This window comes from Manacus vitellinus, unplaced genomic scaffold (genome assembly GCF_001715985.3).
Source record: "Manacus vitellinus isolate BGI_N305 unplaced genomic scaffold, ASM171598v3 scaffold_0_pilon, whole genome shotgun sequence".
NCBI classification, from domain to species: Eukaryota; Metazoa; Chordata; class Aves; order Passeriformes; family Pipridae; genus Manacus; species Manacus vitellinus.
The window spans coordinates 17787653-17796018 of NW_021938789.1; positions in this window are offsets into that span (position 1 = coordinate 17787653).

Genomic DNA, 8366 nt, shown 5'->3' on the forward strand with positions numbered 1-8366 from the left:
TCCGGCTGCCGACAGCGCCAGGGATCCAGCCCGCGGGGTCCCGGCTGCAAGGCGGGAGGACGAGAGTCGTGCTGGTGCTGCCTCACGGAGCCCGGGCCGCTCATGGCTGCGCGGGCTCGTCTGGCCGGTCCCTCAGGCATCTGGGGCCTGGTCGGCGTGACAGAGGAGGACGTGGGGAGCGGTGTGTGGGGTGGCAGGCCGGAGTGAACAGCCCTTCTCCAGGCAGATGTGGGGAGAGAGCAGCATTCACGCTTTGCTTGTAAATCTTCAGGAGAAACTTGAATATGCAGACCAAAGGAGCCCTCGCCAGCCAACTTAGGAAATATTTCTGTGTAAAATGTCTTTGTAATTTAATATTCATATTTCCAGGGGATGGGGTATGTCTGGAAAGTCGCCAGTAGCAGAGTGGGATATATCTGTCTGTTTTGAGTCTGCATTATGTGCCCTGCACGTCTGAAGTATAGGTGGCTGTTAAGTGTTTTCCAGATGTCCCTGCTGCTCAGGGAAGGTGCATGACAGCTGGAAGATGACTTTTAACTGATCAAGTCTAATTTAGGGCCTTCAGCTGACTGTTTTTTGTTATTCGAACCAGCTGAAAGTATAATTTTTTTCTCAGTTTTGAAAGTCTCTAACGAATATTTTTTAGAGCAAATTGAAGGCAGGAGGCCAGGGCCAGTCTCTGTGGAGGGAGTTTCTCCACAGGGGTTGCACATGTGGGACAGGGGCCTTGCTGGGCACAGCTGAAGGGCTGGGATGGCCTGGCAGCCGGCAGGAAAGATGCAGGAGGGTGAGGGGACAGGAAGGGGGGTAAGTAAGTAAGATTATGGTGAAGTATGCCAAATTTCAGCTTTACAAGGTGTGGGAGGAAAATGTACAAAGACTGAGGAACTCTCTGGAACTTTTGGTGTAATAGCATGTGGGTAGCAAATTGCTCTCCTACAGCAGTGTTCTTGTCTCCCTGCAGTGTTGTCCTGGGGGTGTTAAAGCCTTGAATGTCCATAGCCTCTATGAAACCAGCTCAGAAGGATTATACGGAAAATGATTGAGAGTTGCAAGGAACACTGAAGATCTCAGACACTAATTTTGAAATTCAGAAGGGTGTCATCAGACCAGGCATTTAAATTTGGCTATGAGTCCAGACTTAGATAAAATGATTCTCTCCAGGCTTAGGAACGGATTGATTTGGGCATTCACAATGGACAGGTGACTGTAAGACTGGGATACACGATTCAGTTTTAGCAAGCTTGTACTGATTTTAGTAAATAAATAAAGCCAATACCAAGCATGTAATCTTTTTTCCTAATTCAAACTAAAGGGACCACTTAGATTTCCCTTAGAGCTGAAGTACTCAGACTAGCTATCAACTCTAATTTGTTGTCAATCAAATAAGAGGTACTGTCAGAATTAATATATTTTGAACAAATGTAGGTTTTCTATCCTTACATTTGTTACATTAGGTACTTTGCTTCCCAAATCAAATTACTAATATAAACAATTAATTTGACGTAGATTCCTTATTTTAACACACTTCTATTAACACAATAAATCAGAAACAAATCCTAGAAGATTATTCTGTAACTAAAAAAGCAAGCATGTATCAAAAACCTGTATGAGTTGTCTTCAGTTTAAATAGAAAAAGAGAGAACATAAGTTAGTAAAAATAACATAAGAAATAAATTTAAAGTGACGTTTGCGGAGTTTTTTTTCATGACTCAAGCATAAAGCTAGAAAGATATTGGGCAGGCTTCTTCATGGGCAGAATTGAAGTATTATGGATGTTGCATTCCAGAAACTTCATCTAAGTCTCTGAACTTCTTGGGGTTTAATGTTAATTTTTGAGTATTCTTTAACTGTCATTGAAAAGCAATGTTTTATGCATATAATTAGTGTGACCTACAATGTAATAACTTTTTGTTGTAACTTGTGGTTACAAGTTTTTCACAAACTGACACCATCTTAGAAATGTTTATACGGTGGGCTGTGAAGTGGGAATAAGAATGAAAAGGTAAAGGGCTATGCTCCCACAACGTGATTTTAGTCTAAGTTAAGGACAAACACAGTGCAAATCTTCTAGTATGCACTTCTAATCACTTTTATTTTCCACTGAAGAATAAGATAGTCTTGCATTGTAAGGCATACGAACAATGAAACTAATATGTAGTTAGATGTGGCAATTCAAAGGTTTGACTTGAAAGTGCCAGGCCAAGTTTGCTCATTCGATTAAAATTGTATTTCATCTTGAGCAAGTTGTTTGTGAATCTCTACACCAAAGTACTCTTGGTTGTGGACCAAGATCTTTCTCTTCTTGCACACTTCAGACAAATAGCGAAGTTCATGTAACACAGAAGTCTTGAACAGCATCAGTGGAAAGTTGAGTGTCTAGGAGAGGTTCACACAAGACTCCTGCTTTCACAGGTAATAATGAGTCAGCAGTATTAGCCAGATATATGGTGCTTTGAATGAGTCTTAGACAAGTCATGATCAGCAAGTGGCTGAGAGAGGAGTAGGTGCAAATTCTGTAATCATGGGCTAATTAGGCAGAGATCCCATCTTTTCTCAGAAGAGAAGCAGTGTACTTCTGCACCATTTGAAATTCTAAAAACAGAGTGGTTCTGATATCACAACCAATGAAGGGAGGTGTGGATGAACACTTAACTGCCAATTAGCTTGAATATATGCATGGCATTTTCAGAACGTAGAAACATAAAACCTTCAGGTAATCTGACTTGTAGCGCTCTTAATCTGTATAGTCCCGAAATCTGCTCGAAGATATGATTACAGCTGCTAGTGTCTGGTTTGTTGCTTTTGCTTGTTTGACCTTCACCCTTCTAATTTCAGCAAGCAGCTAAGATCTGACTTGGACTCTGCTTCTTGTACAGCTGTAGCCAGGTTCACATGATCCCATGAGTTTTAATGGATAGCTCTGTCTAATAATATGACTGAGTGCTTTTCGTCTTTACCCAGATTTTATTGTTTCCATTGATATTTTATTAGCTTTATTCACATTATTTTTATTGGGATGTATTTATTCTGATCTGCTTGTTGTTTGTTTGTTAATTAATATATTTTAGACTATGATTGAAATAAAGAGTGTTGAACACTTGTGAAGTGCTTCTTTCTCTCGTGACAGGAGAGGTTCAAGGAAAGGACCAAGAAAGGAAAAATGTGTTTTTATTGGTAGGAGAAATAATGCAGCACAGGGTTTTCAGAAAAAACAGCTTTCAAGTGAAACAGAAGAGAGTATGGAGTGATTACTTTAAGCTCAGAAGATCCTTTAATTCATGTTGATTAAATTAAGCTATGCTCACGTTTCCAGGAACTGCTTAATGGTTGTCCTCAGGTCTTTGTTAGTACAGTAAACATGGATAGTAACAATGACTAAGAACTGAACAGTCATATTAAAGCATGACAGTGTGTTGGGAACTGCAGAATAAGAAATACCTATCAGTCAGCTGGGCAGACAAGTAAGAAATCCTATCCGGTAGGTTAGGAAAGCACTTGTCTTCCTAATAATAGCTATGCTCTTGAAAGCTCCTGCTTTGCAGACCCAGGTGGTGGAGTGTGGTCCTTCAGTATTAAATTTTTTAAATCACAATCAAATAGGTCAAGAGGGGGAAAAAATGCTTAATTTCTTGTTTTCAACTGTAATATCTGGCCAGTTCTTCGTATCTAGAAGGTTGCTCTCTGTCAGATTGCCTCCTAATTATGAATGCTGGTGTTTATTTCCTCTCCTTATGAAAGCCTATTTACTTTTTCCAGTGATAAGCATTGTTTCCTACAATATACCAGTTCCTCTGAACTCAGTAGAAAGCAAACCCTGGAAAATAATTTTTTGCCCTCGGTTTTACACAGAAGCTTTCTCTCTCTCATAGCTTTTTGACTGTGGTATTGGTCCTTGTTTCTGGTTGTCTTTCCTCTTAGTCCATCTGTTGAGTCTCTCGCACATGTAGTTGCATGCAGCTTGTCCAGTTAAAATTACAGCCTCTTAAGTTTTCTACCCTGGACCTTCAGAGTTATCCCTGACATTTCTAATTAAACTTTGCAGTGTAACATGTCTTTGATAACACCACCTAATTAACTGCCTATTTTAATAATTGATGCATTTTATATCTGCTGTAAATTGAGGTGGGTCAGAGGTGGGCTTCTTCACAACGTGCATTGCCATAATAAAAAAGTTCCAGAAGTGTTCCATTCCAGAGGGTATTTGCAGTGAAATTACTCTAAGAATAGACCAGGAAGCAAGTTTTGTCCCAAGCCAGGGACTTTTGTGTCTCCCGTGTTCTACACTGACAAGATAAAATCTGTAAAAGAGTGCAGGGGGATTTGTGCGTATGATCTCATTAAGACAATCACCTGGAGATGCAAAGTGCTGCTGTGGAAGAGTCCCACAACTCACTAACTTTTCATGGAGTACCCCCAGTTCTGAATAAAGGGAAGGACCAGATACTGTATGGATGAAAAACTGCCTTGAAACTGATCTCTAGCCATGATTTGTCTAAATGTTATTTTTTGCTCCCATTTTGGTAAGGAGGGCTTTATCTGTGCTGTCTGAAAATGTCCTTATTCTGAGACATGCTTGGAGATAAGGCAGTTTGTAACAGAATCATAGAATAGTTTGGGTTGGAAGGGACCTTTAAATGTCTAGTCAGTCCAGCCCCCCCCCTTCCCCCGGTGAGCAGGGACATCTCCAATTAGATCAAGTTGCTCAGAACCCTGTCCAACCTGACCTTGAATGTTTCCACAGATGGGGCTATCCATGACCTCTCTAGGTAACCTATTCCAGTGTTTCACCACCCTTGTTGTAAAAAATCCTTATATCCAGTTTAAATCTACCCTCCTTTAGTTTATAACCATTACCCCTTGTCTTATCCCAACAGGCCCTGCTAAAATGTCTGTCCCCATCTGTACTGAAAGGCCACAATACGTCTCCCGGAGCCTTCTCCAGGCTGAGCAACCCCAGCTCTCTCAGCCTTTACTCATACAGAGGTGCTCCAACACTCTGATCATCTTCATGGCCCTCCTCTTGACTCGCCCCAACTTGCTCCCTCTTACACTGGAGATCCCAAAACTAGATACAGCACTCCAGGTGGGGTCTCCTGAGGGCCGAGTAGAGGGAGTGAATCACCTCCCTCATCTGCTGGCCACGCTGCTTTGGATGCAGCCCAGAATACAGTTGGCTTTCTGGGCTGTGAGACCACATTGCCAGCTCATGTCTAGCCTCTCATCCACCAGCACCCCCGAGTCCTCAGCAGGGCTGCTCTCGATCTGTTAGTTCCCTGGTCTGTCTATATATACTTGCCAGAGACAGTTACACTTGCCACTAGACAAGTCTACTACTTCTGTAGTATCCCGGGACATTCAGGAATGAGAAGGATTGTCATTGTACGTAACATTGAAGTCATTGTGAAACTGTGTATTCGTGAATACACTTGTAATCTACAAACCACTATATTGACAGAATGATTGCACTTGTTTCCTTTGCTTGAAGTGAAATAAAATCAATGTATTGGCATCTGCATACTGGTGACTTCACAGGAGAATTTTTAGAAGCCTCTGTGATCCATTGCTAGTTTTGAGCATTCAGAAACTGAAGGCACAGCAGCCTACTGCATGTCATCTATCCACCTCCTTTCTAGCTGCTCTCAATTATGATGACTTGTCACCATTCACTCCATAATTACATTCTCAAGGTTATTTCCATCTCTGCTCCTGATGTGTCCAAAGCACATACATTTACACCTATGCATTTCTGACAACCAAGTCTACTTTTCTCCAGTAACATATTTAATATGAGCATTTATCTTTTTTTTCTGTCCAGAAGATATGCAAGAGTCTTTGCTTGCACCACATCTCAAAGGCTTCAATTTTCTTTCTGTCACTATCAATAATTTCCCAGAAGTCACATTTGTAAGTTGCTACAGCAAAAATTTAAGCATTTCACCAGGCAAATCTTTCTACTTCGGTGGTGATTTTTTTTCCAGGCTTTTATAAGAGAACCCTTATCAATTATTCTTCAAAATTTTCCAGTTTCTATTGGACAGGTTCTGATTGGAAAAATTTGATCCCAGGTAATTGAATTTATGGACAGTCTCTGTAGCTAGACCACTAAGCATGAAGTTAGCGTATATGCTATTTTTATTAATTAAGTAAAGTTATTTTATTTATGGCACACTCAAGAATGCCCTGTGTTTTTCATTACCCTATTATTGGCTCTCTAATACTTGCTGCACAACAGAAGCCATTATGACAGAGCACTATGTCATCAGCCAAAGGTCACTTAAAAGGAGTCTATTTCAAATCAAACTTTTCCATTCTGTATGGTCCTTCCCAGATTTTTTTTTTTGGTCCCAGCCAGGCTGCAAGGAAATTCATAGTTACCTGTAATTTTAATAGTAGCATATGGCTATTTATGTTCACTTGTTATTTTTTTCAAACAACAAGGCAGATTTGGGGAAATTCTGAGTGTATGGGACTGCTCAGAGGAAATAGCACTGGGAATATTGGGAAAGTTTGGCAATATATTTAGCCCATGGCAGCTACTTTCTGGAGGGAAGACAGTGTGAGTCTCTCCCTCTGCCCCATTAGATGATAACTGTCCTATGATCTGTTAAAAAATGAGAATGTGTGGTAGCAACAAGTTCTCTTTGAGAGGCTCCTTTGTGAAAAGTATTGATTATATTTGTGATGCTGCAGCTCCTAATTCTTTCACAGATATAATGTCTGCTGCTCTCAGTACAGAAAAGAATTATATGAAACTTTACAAATTAATATGAGCTTGGAATTTACCATTATGGTCAAAAAAAGACGTTTGATGAATGGATGTGCAGTCTCAGAGCTGTACTGCAATGACGGGGTCATTTCATGTTGATGGATAGGTTATGTGGTGTATTATTCAGAGGCTTAAAAAGAGGTTGCATTTATCAAACTCATGGAAGCATCAAAGTGTGTGGGTATGACTGTGAGCAACAGAGTCATTACATTTTGCCTTTGAACAAAGTCAGGAAATATATTGATCATATAGGTTTATGCTGCTAGGGGAGCAACTAATGATGATTCAGTCAATGTGTCCTGTGAATGGCTTGAGGAGATAATCATTAACACGTTACACCACTACACTATTTGGGAACCTGATGGAATTTCAAACCCTTGTAAAGGACAATTTGCATTTGAATTTACAAAATAAAATTACTTCTTTGGTTTTTGCCCCTCTGGTCACTTCATCTGTAGAATTCTACTTCAGTTAATGGACTGGGCATTTGCATCCATGCTGGTCATCAGCCAGCACAACAGAGTAGCACACTGATAACACAGTGATCCAGCAGCAGGGAATACTGAGTATCAGTGGAAGAAGATTTTCCTAAATTCTGGATATGTGGCAGCAGAGAGCCTAACTAAGGTTATTTGAGCCTATACTTGGAGTGTTTAACAAAGCAGATGATGAATTGGTGTCTAAAAAGAGCGTAGAATAACAAGCATTGAGTAGACAAAGAGAGAAGTAGCCTAGACAAGGCAATAGCAAATAGAGATACGAGAAAAGCATTGTCTTGACAAACATGAATACCAAAACTTAGTAATACCAAAACTGTTCACAATAGTCAGATTTCTAGCCAAAAATTCTCCACGATGAAATATAAAAAAGTCTGTGATGGTGATCAATGAAGGTGATGATATTAAATGCCAGCAGAGGGATTACTGCTTGTAAAGTAGACTGATATGTATCCACTTACAATTTCACCAACATCTAATACCACTATTTATATCTTATCTGAATTTGGCAAGGCAGCTCATGTGTACTTCGGGTAATATACTATAACTACAGTGTATCAAGCACATAAACACTTGCTTTCTTAAGTCTATCTCTGTGCTTTTTATCTTCCAGACACTGCATACTTATACCTAATCATTTATATTTTCAGGGAAGCACTTGCTAAAATTGTAAACTTCTTTTATCTAAGTCCTTTAATAAGGCAGGCAAAGACTTTTAGCCAGCACGTGAATATTTAAGTCACTACCTTAGAGGCACTCGTTTTTTGTTTATGAAATGCCATTGATCTATATTTAATCGATAATTTTTAAACCTCCTTGAAGATCTGCTCTAATCCAGCACATGGAGAAGAAAACTTGAGTGAACCATATTTTTCATCCATTTTCAGTATCATTTAGCTTAACATTGCCTGGATGCACTGTTAGGCTTGAATTTTGCTTCAAAACCAGTAACAATATGTTCTCTCACAGCTTCATAGTAAAAAAGATTTAAATGAAAAATATGTTAAGTGTATCAGATTCTGAATATTGTAAGACAGAACAGAATAATGTTACTTCTAGGGGAGAAAAGAAATAGATCCTTAAACCCCTAAGGAAGCTGC